This window comes from Mustela erminea, chromosome 1 (assembly GCF_009829155.1).
Source record: "Mustela erminea isolate mMusErm1 chromosome 1, mMusErm1.Pri, whole genome shotgun sequence".
NCBI lineage: Eukaryota > Metazoa > Chordata > Mammalia > Carnivora > Mustelidae > Mustela > Mustela erminea.
Genome location: NC_045614.1, coordinates 80,481,711 through 80,495,731, shown reverse-complemented (window position 1 = coordinate 80,495,731; position 14,021 = coordinate 80,481,711). Strand labels below are relative to the sequence as shown.

General features: G+C 45.6%; 1 long non-coding RNA gene across 1 annotated transcript in view; it reads left to right on the top strand.

Moving 5' to 3' along the window:
* The window catches only part of LOC116582731, a 66,986-nt gene that overhangs the window by 36,657 nt on the left and 16,308 nt on the right, over positions 1-14,021 (top strand). The window contains exon 2 of the long non-coding RNA XR_004282509.1: positions 8,281-8,412. This is a non-coding gene — a long non-coding RNA (uncharacterized LOC116582731). The remainder of the gene's footprint in view (positions 1-8,280; positions 8,413-14,021) is intronic.

Below are 14,021 nucleotides of genomic sequence, written 5' to 3'. Positions count from 1 at the left end.
TGTATGAGAGAAATTTGGGATTCCTAAGATCAACAGATTGGGCTCCAATCTGTCAATAAAGAGGTGTTTAAACTGGCCTCTGGACATCAAAAGTTTCTGGCCTACAGGAAGTAGCTTGGTGAAAGTATAACTTGTCTAGTGCTCACAAAAGAGCAAGGGCTATTAGACATCTGTGTCTGGACCGTGTAGGGTTAACAGCCCGCTTAGGTTCAAGTTTATTTAATAGCACATACGTTTATATTGTGCCAGCCACTATTCCAAGTAGTTATCAAATATTAATACCTTTAACCCTCATAACATATCTAGCAGGGGAATCTATTATTACGCCCATTTTACAGATGAGGAAACTGAGGTACAGACTGGTTTAGTAACTTTCCCAAGGTCATATGACTGGTAAATGATGAAGCTGGGATTTGAACTCAGGAAGTTGAGACTCCAGGACCTTAATAACGACATATGTCTCCCTTCTGGTAATTGCTTGACTTGAGTATTTATCAAAACTGAGCAAGAGGGAATTAAGCAGATTGTGGGTGTAATGTGGGGTGGGGTCTACTTTAGCCTTAAGGGTTAGTATATATATAATGGAAAAAAAAAAAAAAAAAGAAGAAGAAGCCAGAATGTCAGAAAGTAAGAGGGAAACCCTTGTGATCTGGTAGATTTTTTTCTCAGTAGGGCAGAGGAAAATATGGGGTCCATGTTCACATTACTTAATAATCAGACTGGTTTCCCTCCGACCTCTCTAGCCACACTTTCTCTGCCTCCTGCACAGCCCTCTTCCCCTCGACCTTCTTCAAAGCCTCCTTTCTCTCTCCCATGCTCTCCCTCACTAATCTCTGTTGTTCTCTTAGCTTCCAAGTGCAGAACTCCCAAATCCATGCTGCTTACTGTGATCTTTCTTCCTGGTTCTAGATCCTATTTCATTGCTTCCTGGTGGCTCAAGGAAAATGTCACACTAAGATCTCCAACTCCACCTCTGGGAAGATGAACCCCGTTGATTGATGGCTTGGAGATCAGTGGGGAGCCCAATGTCACAGGCAGACTGCACTCAGAGCAAGATGCCCAAATAGCACCCATCATCTCCCTGCCCCAGCGCATTCCCCCAAGGTCCCAACTCACTGCTGGCCTCACATCATTCCCTCTGTGAAGCTTGGAACCTTCATCATCTTCTCCTCCCTTTCTCCAAACCTTAGGGAGACTCCCTCCTCAATGCATCTCAGATGTGTCTTCCACTTTGCATACTGTCGCTGTCAGAGCACAGACCTCCAGTCTAGTCTCTCTAGCCCCCTCTGCCTTCCTCCCCAGATGGCACCCTCCCGGCAGCTGCCGGCATCTCTCCGGAGTGCAGCTCTCCTTGGCACTACCCCGTAACTCCATCCCCGCATCTTGGGGAAATTTGCGGACTGCTCAGTGAAGATGACCTCCTTCCTTCCTTTTTTTTTTTTTAAATAACAATCCCAAACTTGGAGAAAAGTTGCAAATATAGTACAAAGAACGTTTTTGTTCCTAAACCATTTGAGAGTAAATTGCAGACCTGATGACTGAAGATGTCAATGTGCATTTCCCACAAGCAGGGACATCCTCCTCCACGCAGAGTACACCCCTTTTAAAGGTTGGAAAATTAACATCGATCCCTTGTTCCCATCTAATCCTCAAACCCCATGCAGGTTTCTCCTGCAATCCCCAGAATACCATGTTCACAGCGGAAGGATTGGGTCCAGAATCACACATGTGTCCTTGTGGTGTCCCTTTGGGCAACTTGAGTTTGAGCAGCTTCTCATTCTTTCCTTGATTTTTATGCCCTTGACATTTGTGCAGACTACAGTCCAGACACGTATGGAGTGTGCCTCAATTTTGGTTTGACTTGATGTTTCCTCTTGGTGAGATTCAGGCAGGACGAGTGCATCTTTGTCAGGAATAGAGCAGAAGCAATGCTATGGTTGCAGTTTGCCCCAATCCCGCTGATGTTCCCTTGCATCCCTGGATGAGCGTGGAGTCTGCCGGCTTCCTCTTCAACAGGGGCTCTGTTCCCTTTCGTAAGTATTGTGTGGAAACTATTGAAACTATGTCAATAATTCATCCCTCATCAGGCTTTCAATTGAATCATTTCTTTATGCATGTCGGAATGGACCAGTGGTTTTCTATTTTATTCAGTGTGTTATATGTAATCTGTTACCATCATCACTTTCTTGCTCTCTCTCATCCCATTACAACTGCTTACCTAAAGAGGCCTTTAGCTATGTTTTTTGGCTACGGAGTCCTGTGTTTATCAAAACCGTGTACTCCGTTCCTATACAGAGGGTGGTTTTTATCTGAGTATTTGTTACCCAAATGCCTACAGTTATGACTCGCTTATGAAGCAAAGTTGTCATAACATGAAACTTACATGCTAATGGACCGTAACACTGTCTACACTCAAATAAAGTCTCTCCCTGTTTCACGCTAGCAGACATCCCTACCCATCAACACCTTTGTGGCTTGTAGCAACATCTCAAATCATAATGCAAATCCAATGCAAATCGGTTCATAAGGTGAAATTGCAAATGGTGTAGAGCTGCAGGGTTTCATGAAGCCCGTGAGAGTAGCACAGCAGCAGCCCCACGCCTTGAGTATGGCCGCTTCATGGCACCGGGGAGACAAAAGAGAATGATAACACAATGTGAATAAGAAGGATTTAGAAAAGACCTTAAAAAAGTGGATGAAGCCATCAAATGATTTTGTAGCCCTTTCTATGAATGTGATGTGAAAGTCAAAAATGAAGCAGAGACTACCATACAGATTTATCAGGAAAAAAAAAAAAAAAGTTTAGTTTTGTTGTTGTTGTTGTTGTTGCTATTCTCGGAATTAGCACATGGCTGAAACCACAATCTAAATTTCGTTAGAGGGTGAAGTGTTTGTCAACCTTTTGGTGTCTTTTCTTTTTCAGGATAAAAGGTTAATCAATATTTTCCTCCTTATTTACTGTAAAGTTCCCAACCCTTCCATGAGGGTCCCCTTAAAATGGCCTTGTCTTGGTGCCAGTCACTCACAGGTCACAACCCCTCCTGCACCCACAGAGGAAACTCAAAGCTTCTGTGGCCTGGGTAAGCCTCTGCCCCTTCTGAAGTCCCTTGTATGGGTCACCTGGTCTCCCAGGCCTATGAACATCTTCTCTTTCTCTCCCCCCTTGTCTCCCTTGCCTTCCCCACATTTTTTTAACCTTTTTTTTTTTTAAAGATTTATTTATTTATTTTAGAGTGACAGAGCACACATGCACTCAGGGACTATGTGGGGGTATGGCAGAGGGAGAAGGAGAAAGAGAATCTCTCTGTTTTTTAAAGATTTTATTTCTTTATTTGACACGGGAGCAGGGAAGAGGAAGCACCAACAGCGGGGAGCATCAGGCAGAGGGAGAAACAGGCTCCCCAGTTAGCAGGGAGCCCACTGTGGGGCTCGATCCCAGGACCCCAGATCACAACCCAAGCCAAAGGCAGCCGCTTAGCCAACTGAGAGAGAATCTCAAGCAGACTCCCCAACTGAGTCCAAAGCCTGATCGGGGTCTCGATCTCACGACCCTGAGATCATGACCGGAGCTGAAATCGAGAGTCGATGCATAACCGCCTGAGCCACCCAGGCGCCCCAGCTCCTGCACTCTCTGATCTCATTTTCCTCACTTTTAAAAAAGAAAATATCTCAGCCCCACCAACTTCACAGGATTGTTCTTCTAGTCAAAGAGTTCACGGGTAAGAATAGCAGTTAATCAGCAACATGTCTGCAGTCTTTATTCTACGTCTGACAGTGTGCTAAGAGCTTAACATGGATTATTGCAATGAACTCTCCCCAAATGTGTGAAGGTGGAGGAAATTACGGGCTTGCATTTTACAGACAAGCAGTCTGAGGCTCCAGGAGCTGAAGCGATTCGCTGACGGTTCCTCGGTCGTTGCAGGAGTGAAGATCTGAGTCCAGGAGCTCCAGTTGTTAACTGTCAGACTATCCTGTGTATAAAGGGCTTTGAGGACTGAATGGTACTCTGTGAACATAGGCACCATTATTGTTATGCTTCCCTATGTGTGCTCTGAACTCTGGAAAGCTTTGAATGACAGAGGAGACATTACCAGAAGACATTCATTTTGTGTGTGACTGGTTGTCCGGACCCCAGAATACTTCACTACTGGCACCCAGTGGCATCCGTGGGCATTGCCTAACCCTGCGCAGACCAGTAGCTCTAAAGCATGTGCCTGGGAAGACCAAGGTGCCCCTGAGTGGTAAAACAGCAGCAGACCAGCTCACCCCAAAGGACATTTCATAAGGTTGCCAAACCCTCCTCCAGCAGCTGTGGCAGGGGCTAACCTTGGTCACCTAGGTCACTCTGCCCTAGCTTTCCCAGGCCTAGGTGGGTGGGACCAGGCACAAGAACCTAAAAGGAAGTTTGGTTTCTGTTAGATAACAGAAGAGAAAAAGGCACATATGGGGTTCTGTGCTGGGTGCTAGAATTTGCTGTTGGCAAATGCAAATAGGCCTGTTAAATACCCACCTATACAAGGAGTACAAATCCATCCACCGGGCCAGTCAGTTCTCAGCACCCCCAGGCCTCCCGGGTGGGGGGGGGGGTTGTGTTTACAGCACAGGGTCCCTTCCTCCCCTACAGGTGTCCCTATTAATGGTGCTTGTTCAAGGGGCACCTGGGTGGCTCAATGGGTTAAAGCCTCTGCTTTCTGCTCTGGTCGTGATCCCGGGGTCCTAGGATCGAGTCCTGCGTTGGGCTCTCTGCTTCAGCGGGGAGCCTGCTTCCCCCACTCTCTCTCTGCCTGCCTCTCTGCCTACTTGTGATCTCTGTCTGTCAAATAAATTGAATCTTTTAAAAAATACGATTAATAAAAATGGTGCTTGCTCAAGCAGGGAGTGCCCCACCCCATGGGATAGCCATCCGGCTGGCCGCTGTGCTTTGCATTTCATTCTTCCAGATGGGCTGCGTTTGTCCCCAGCTAGCGTCTGCTGGAGCTCAGGTCAGTGAGTGGGTGCTAATTTGCCTAACAGGCATAGAAGGGGTTTGTGTGTCACCAATGCCGTAGGGGAGGGATATTACAACCTAAACATGCCCTGGAGGTGTCAGATCTGACTGAGGCAGTAAAACCACCAATTTCACGCAGCTGAGACCCGCTGAGGGGAGGGCCCAGGGGGTGGAAGGAAGAAGCGTATTGGTTGACAGAGGCAGGGGAAGACTGGGAGGAAAGCAAAGAGCCCCAAGACACCAGACCTTGCTCTTTCCAGCATAGACTTCTCATGGGAGGGAAGGGCCCTGGGGAGAGTCCTCTTTCCTACAAATGAGGAAGTTGAGACCTAAAAAAACCATCAGGATCAGAGCAAGTAAGCCCAGATGGTGAAGGACAGAGCTGGCAATCAAACCACATCTGGAAGCTTCCACTCCAGCACACCCTCTATGAGTTAACATCACACACCCAATTTCAACAAACACTCACTTGTAAAACAGCTAGTGCATATGCCCTTATGCGGAAGCCACAGCTTAAGCATATCAGGCAAGAAAACTTGGCGTGACAGATCTCTTTGCGGCCAATGCCCAGGACATCTGCAGGGTTTGCCCACCACCTGTGCCACTACTGACGGTTGTTCAGGTATCCCACTGCATAATAGCATCCTGCCAAAGGGAGAGAGGGCTAGTATCCAACTTTAGCTCTACTCACTCCACCATGTGTCCTGGGTTTGGGGCTGCTTCTGCTCCACAGAAGCTGGAAGGCAGGTGCTATGCCCCCATCCCCAAGTGGTGGGTGCACAACACTGCGTCAGCCTGGAGGAGGTGATTATCTCCAACTCAAACAGGTCCCATCTGGGCTAGCTATGTCATTCTGCATCCATTCCCCCTTCTTCTGAAGCTAAAACAGAATTTTCTTTGAGAAAACCAATCCTGACCCAATCTCAATGGTGTGTTGCATGGAGCTGACCCCTCTTACATCTCTGGGACTGGATCAGTGACTCAACACTGTGATCAAGTTTAAGCCTGAGGACCTGAATCCATGAGGATTAACTTCAACGTGATTACTGAGTATGGGTACTGAGGCAACCCTTCCCCTGGTGTTGCCAGTGTTGGGAGAGGGAGAAGGAAAGGAAAAGAGGTAGCATCATTTGAAGCCTCAGAATCAGTTGTGTGATCAGATTCAAGCCTCTAAATTTCCCTGTTACAGGAACCAGTTCTCCTTTTTGCTTAGGCTGGGCTGTGTTGAGTTTTTGCCCTCGTGACCAAAAGAATCAAAGCATCATCTTCTGTGAAGCACCTCTAGCTTTCTCTACCAGACTGTCCAAGAGACCTTGCTATCTATATCTGAACTGATTCTAATTCTAAAGCCCTAGGGGATGCCTGTCCCCATCCCCTAGGGCTTGTTAGAAAGATGGCATAGTGGGGGACCTATTAACACACACTTGTAATACCTACCCTTTCTCTTTTCCCAGTTCTGGAAGACGCAGAAGCACTTATCCCTCAGGTCACTAAGAGTACTGTCAAGCAAAGACTTGCATTTTAAATTCCATTTAAGCTCGCTCTACAGAGCTGGGTAACCAAATGAGACAGCCATGGAAAATATATGACTTTCATTATTATGACGTGGAAAGCAGAGCTGTCTAATTGCTTTTGTCCACTGGTGTATAAAGATTGAGACCAGATGTGTTTTAAAAAAAAAAAAGCAAAAGAAAGAAGAAAAGGCTTATGTTGGCTGTTGCTTTGAACAAAGCAGTCTGATTTCCTCTCTCCCTCTCTAAGGGGAGGACGACATAAAAGTGTTTTAACTGCTTGTAAGTTTTCATAGCCTCGTTGATTTTGCTTTTCACAGAAGATAAAATTGTGAAATTGGCCTTGAAAACTTTATTTTCGCTTTCCTCAATTCAAAGGGACAATCGTGGAAGTAAAGAACTGAGCTGCGGGTCAGGCGCGTGCGCTCCTTTCTCTCTGGGCAGCTGCGGTGCAGTGGGTCGTGGGAGGAGTGAGCCCCAGTGCAGATCGGACCCCACCCCCACCCTCAGCCAGCGCACTAGGGGAATAAAGTCTTCACATGGAAATCCACGGGAAGGGATGAGATGGTGATCATCTTTAAATAGAACCACCCAGGGCCCAGCTTCTGTGTTTCATTTTCCACAAGAGCCCCTAAATCTGCTTCAACATTTTTTTTTAACCTACCAGTTATTTTTAGCACACCCAGGCAACAGAGCCCAGCAGGCCCATGGAGGTCCTAATGACGTCCCTGAGTTGGGCGGGTGGAGTTTGAATCTCTTTTCGCAAAGGTGCATTTGAAGGATGCAAAAAAAAAAAAAAAAAAGTGAAGAAAGGAAAAAAGAAAAGGAAAAAGTAGTGCAGACCCAAAGAAGGTAATGATATAGAAGCCAGGGTGCATGGCCCTAGGCTTGGGAGCCAGGTCTCCCCACTGGAAATCTAATTCATTTAAAGATCACCTCATTACTTTCTTAATATTTATTTATTTATTTATTTATTTGAGAGAGAGAAGAGCAAGTGTGGGGGTTGGGGAAATGCTAGAGGAGAGGGAGAGACAGAGAATCCCAAGCAGACTCTCCCCTGAGGGGAGCCCAGGGCAGGGCTCCATATCAGAACCCTGAGATCATGATCTGAGCCAAAACCAAGAGTCCCACGCTTAAGCAACTGAGCCCCCCAGGTGTTCCTACCTCCTTACTTTCAAAATTAAGTTTTTCCTTGAAAATTAAGAGTGTGTGTGGTGAATTGGGAAAAGACAAGTCTCCCACAGTGGCCCTCTCCTGAGGGTCCTGGGTTCCATGAGTGATGGTGTTGAGCCAAACCTGGGAAATGGGAGTGAATGGCGGGCAGATTCCTCTGCAAGAACTTCAAGCAGTCCCTTCCGCCCCAGTTCACTTCCTCAGCTACTGAGGAAGAGGAGTTTGGTGTCTCTCCGCTCCCCTGGTGCAGGCTCTCTCCTTCCCATTCCTGGCCCTGAAGCTGAGTAGTTGAATCTCCCAGTTTTTACAGGGACTTCCTAGCTCCCTGGGGGTCCTTTCCACTCTCAGCTGGAAGCTCCCCCACCCAAGGTAATCCCTAAGTTGGGAAAGATAAAGAATGTTAATGAATGTCCTTCGTATACTGTACAGGGAGCAACCCCTCAGTGATACCACCAGAAGACAGAAAAAAATAAATGACTGAATGAATATGAGATTTTGAACACTTTTGCTGGGGTGGGCAACATTCCCCAGCACTTATTTTCGCACATCTGTCTCTCCTTCCTTACCGTTATTATCATTCTAAATTGGAGTTGCTCTCTTTTCTAATAGGGTACCCTTGGCTTTACATTAATTCCAACCTGGTTTCTCGAGGGATGACTAACGTGTGGCATTACTGAAAACATGCAGTGGAAAAGGTTGTGGAGCCTTTCTGCCACTGTGCTTAGGAGGCAGTGACCTTGGGTGAGTAATCTAGCTGCTACAAGCCTTGATTTCCTCCTCCATGGGATGGTGGCAGAGCTGACCACTCTCCTGTGTAGCACCGTTACAAAGATACGATGAAAAATGACAGTGGCACTCTATGAATGGGGCCCTATTGTGATCATACTGTTACCAGAACCTCCCTCGTAACACAAACCCAGGATATGTGTTGGATGTCTCCCCAGAAATGTGACTGACTTCTAAAAAGGAGTATGGCACTTTCCTAAGGGGAGCACAGTCACAGGTACAATGTGGAACCCAGGATTCCACCACATTCTCCTCCAAGGGCCCTTGCAAGGGTTGTCTGCTCAAATATCCTCCATCTAAGAGAAGCCGTCCTCCACTAGATCCACCGCAGAGGCCTGAAGGCCATGTTTCCTCCCCTTCCCTGACCACCTCAAGACCTCGAGGGACTGACCCAGAGAAAGACACCTCCCCTGATATCAGCCTGTATCCAGACTGACCAACAACCTTCCATTACTTGGAAATTTGAATTGGGAAACCTGGAAGGACCTGGGCCATTATAGTGGGATCATGAGGGCCATGAAGTTGGGAGAAGAGAAACCATGAGAAGCAGGAGCTGCTTGAGGGAGAACAGTGGAGTGACCTATTCTCTGGTGCCATGTCCTGTCCACATCTCCTTAACACAAACTGCTTTTCTCCTGGGTCAGAAGAAATGAGAGACAGTCCAAGCCTTGTGTAGTGGGCTGAACTGTGGCTCCAGAAAAAGACGTGCCCACATCTTAATGCCTGGAACCTTTGAATGGGACCTTATTTAAGAGAGGGTCTTTGAAGATGTAGTTAAGGATCCTGAGATGATAGCAACTTAGATTATCTAGGGGGACCCTAAATCCAGTAACCAGCATCCTTTTTTTTTTTTTTTTTTAAGATTTTACTTATTTGACAGACAGAGACACAGTGAGAAAGGGAACACAAACAAGGAGTGGGAGAGGGAGAAGCAGGCTTCCCGCTGGCCAGGGAGCCCAATACAGGGCTCAATCCCAGGACTCTGGGGTCATGACCTGAGCTGAAGGCAGATGCTTAATGACTGAGACACCCAGGCGCCCCAACCAGCATCCTTATAAGAAACAGAAAAGGAGAAGGTGCACAGAGACCCTGGAACAAGGGAGGCAGAGATTGACTTGTTACACTGCCACAAGTCAAGGGATGCCAGGAACCACCAGAAGCTAGAAGAGGCAAGGAAGGATAGTCCCCCAGAGCCTCTGGAGGGGGCACAGGCCTGCCAATGCTTCACTTTTGGACTTCCGGTTTTTAGAACTGTGAGAGAATTAATTTCTGTTTTGTTTTGTTCTGTTTTGTTTTTAATTTACTTGACAAAGAGAGAGATCACAAGTAGGCAGAGAGGCAGGCAGAGAAAGGGGGGAGGCAGCAGGCTCCCCACTGAGCAGAGAACCCGATGCGGGTCTCGATCCCAGGACCCTGAGACCATGACCCAAGCCGAAGGCAGAGGCTTAACCCAGTGAGCCACCCAGGCACCCCAATTTCTGTTGTTTTAAGCCATGAGGTTTGTGGCAATTTGAAACAGAAGCTCCAGGAAACAAATATATCTTGCAAACCAAAATTGCCTGAAAACAGACATATCAAAATTACAGGCAAGTCTGTCTTTGAGGAATTACTCCTACTCTATATACAAATAGGTACCACAAGCTATCAGCTGTTTCATTTTCATCTCTAAATATCCTTTATTGCTGCCCCTACAATAAAATAATGACAGAAATGGCAACCATTAATTGAGCATATACTATATGCCAGGAACTCTAATGTGTTTTATACTGAATCTTCACAGTTTTTTCTTTCATCCTCAAAGAATATCCTTCCTTTCACACTTCCTTAAAATAATTCCCATTTTACAGTTCGGGAAACTCAGATTTAGAAAAGTGAGATAACCAGGACAGGGAGCCAGACCAAGCCCTCCAGCCCAGAACAGGAGTGTTCTCTGCTTCCTCACCAACAGTGGCCCAGACAGAAGAGAAGGGAAGGTGGAAGGAAGCCAGACAGGAGAACTTCCGGCGGGCTCAGGCTGCCACATTGGATGGGGTATACATGACAGGTCCAGGCTGCTTGGCATCATGGCAGGCAGAAGGAAACTGGTCAGAATTCAGGTCCTAATACTACTTACTGGCTGAGGGACTGTGGGCCACTACTTATCTTCTCGGAGCTCGTTTCTTTTCTGCAGCAACAGAGATTAGTATGGTCCTCTGTAGTATTAGAGAGCGGAGTCTCCATAAAACTCTGTCTGCAGTGGGAGAAAAGTGTCAGATCCTGAGGCTAAGAGTCCCCCTTGAAGCCCCAGGGCATTTCAGAGATGCTTGAGCTAGTAATACTCAATCCTCCTAACATATGTTTACAATCTCTCTCTCTCTCTTTCCAGAAGATCCGCTTCCCCCTTTGTGTTCAAAATTATACATTTAGGGGCACCTGGGTGGCTCAGTAAGTTAAGCATCTGACTCTTGATTTCAGCTCAGGTCATGATCCCGGGGTCCTGGGATTGGAGCCCCACATCAGGGTCCTTGCTCAGCAGAGAAGCCTGCTTCTCCCTCTGCCCCTGCCCCTGCTTATGCTTTCTCTCTCTCTCTCAAATAAATAAATAAATAAATAACATCTTACAAAAAATAAAACTATGCATTTAAAATATTGCTTACTAAAATTACCTGACCAGGGGCGCCTGGGTGGCTCAGTGGGTTAAAACCTCTGCCTTCGGCTCAGGTCATGATCCCAGGGTCCTGGGATGGAGCCCTGCATCGGGCTCTCTGCTCAGCGGGGAGCCTGCTTTCTCCAATCTCTCTGCCTGCTTCTCTGCCTACTTGTGATCTCTGTCAAATAAATAAATAAAATCTTAAAAAATAAATAAATAAAATAAAATTACCTAACCAGAAGACTCACCAGGAGGCATGTTAAAAATTCACATTCCAGGGCCTCATCCTAGACTCACTGAATTCAGCTCTACTGCAGGAAGACATGGGAAAGGGGGTTCTCTAATTACCAGTCCCAGATGGCTGTTAAATTAGAAAAGTTTAGGAAACAGAGCATTAGAGCAGCTCTTCTTCAACCTTAATGGGCATGCCAAAACCTGGGGATTTGCTGAAATGCAGACTCTGGGTCAGCCAGCTGGTTGGACCTGAACGTCTGCATTTCTCACAAGCTCCTAGGAGTTCCCCATGTGGCTGGTTGGGGAACCACACTCTGAGCAGCAGGAGTAACTAACAGGCTTACGGGAACTTCAATTTAGAGGCCTTAGTTATAATCCTCAGGGTCTGTCCACGTTGTACAGTCTTTGCTAGACTTTTGCCACATTTGTGTTCTTTCACTATCAGAACAACCATATGAGATGGGCATTTAGCCTCGTTTTACATACGAGGGTCCCCCTCACATGGCAGTCAGGCCGACTTCTGCAGTTTCCCATGGATGCCTGTTTAGAAAAGCTAAGTTCCAAAAACATGCTCACTCATGCCTTCAGAGCAGTTGTGCCCACATAGAGCTGCTAATGACACCCCAAAGGAGAAGAGAAAGTCTGGGCACACTGTGGTTTCCTCCACCTGCCTGGGGCTGGGTTTCTGGTCATGGAGGAGTCTGAGTATGGCACTTTCAAACTGTGTCATCCCTTAAAGAACTTTCCACTCTGGCGTCTCCCCTTCCTGGGGCCTGAAGGGTCCCCCGTCCACAGGCAGGTCCACTCTGTTGGATAGATCTGTCACTACTCTCCTACTTTTGTGATTTTATGTTTCCTTTCCCTTTCACCCAGGTACACACACTCTTCTTTTTAACTTTTTACTTTGAAATAATCTCAAAGAACAGTATAAATAGTAAAATGATGTAGATGTTTTGAAAACCAATTTGGCAGTTTCTTAGAAAGTTAAACATGACTTTACCGTATGAACTAGCAATTCCACTCCTAGGTATGTGCCCAGAAGAACTGAAGACTTCACAGTAGCCCAAAGGGAAGAACAACCCAAATGTCCGTTGATGGATATATGGGTAAGCAAAATGTAGTGTGTATATATATATATATATACACACACACACACAATGGAATATGATTCAACCATAAAAAGATACGCTGTTCTTTTTTTTCCTTAAGATTTTACTTATTTGAGAGAGAAAGAGCTAGAGAGCAAGAGGGCACGAGCAGCAGGGAGAGGCAGAGGGAGAGGGAGAAGCAGGCTCCCTGCTGAGGAGGGAGCCGGGTGTGGGGCTCCATCCCAGGACCCTGGGATCATGACCTGAGCTGAAAGCAGATGCTTAACCAATTGAGCCACCCAGGCGTCCCAAAATGAAGTTCTGATACATTCTACAGTGTGGATGAGCGTCAAAAGCACTGTGATAAGTAAAAGAAGCCAGACATAAAAGGCCACATAGTGTGTTATCCTATTTCTAAGAAATATCCAGAATAGATAAATCTGTAGATACAGAAATTAAAGTGGTGGTTGCCAGGGACTCAGAGGGAGGAAGTAACTGTTTAATGGGTATGAGGTTTTTAGCACCCTGGCTGGCTCAGTTGGTAGGGCATGAGACTCTTAATCTTGAGGTTGTAAGTTCACACCCCCACTGGACATCAAGCTTACATTAAAAAGAAAAAGTAAAAAAGAAAAATGGGCATAAAATTTTCTTTTGGGCTGGTGAAATGTTTTGGAACAAGATAGAGGTAGTGGTTGCATATTATTGTGAATGTATTCAGTGTCCCTGATTTGTATACCTTTAAATGGTTAACTTCATGTTATGTGAATTTTACCTCATTTTTTAAAACTGCACTAAGGCTTATGGGAATATATCTAGATATATATTTTTTCTTTTTCTGAACTATTTATGCCAACCAAATATTTCAGCATGCATCTCCTAAGAACAAAGACATCTTACATAACTCTGATAAAATTATCAAATTGAGGAAATTTAACATTAATGCAATACTATTATCTAAGCTACAGTCCACATGCAATTTTTGCCAATTTTGCAGCAATGTCATTCACAGCAATTTTCCTCTCAATTCAGTATCTAGGATTGTACGATGCATTTAGTTGTCAAGTCTCTTTATTCTCCTTTAATCTGGAACCGTCTTTCAGCCTTTAAATTTCTTTTTCTTTTTTTCTTTTTGGTCTTTCCTGACATTGCCATTTTTGAAGAGTGTAGGCCTGCTGTTTTGTGGACTGTCTCTCAGTTTGGTCTGTCTGATGTTTCCTCATGATTCAGGTTGTGTATTTCTGGCAGGAATAGCCCACAGTGATGCTGTCCTTCTTGATGCATCACATCAATTTGTCCCATTACTGAAGATGTCCACTTTAATCACTTGGTTCAGGTAGTGTCTGCTGGGTTTCTCCACTGTAGAACTACCTTTTTTTTTTCTTTTTGTATTTAATAATAACAAATCGTGTTTTTAAGGTCTAACAAAACTAATACATAAAATCATTTTTTTTAATGCCAGCTGCTATTTTTCTCACTCGTTCATTTCATTCCATCTCTACTTAGTCCAGGGAAAGCTATGATATTTATCAGAATTCACAATTTATGAATTTATAAATTTATGATACTTCCTACCCAAAGAACTCATTGGGTAGGAAGTTCCCAATTTATGATAC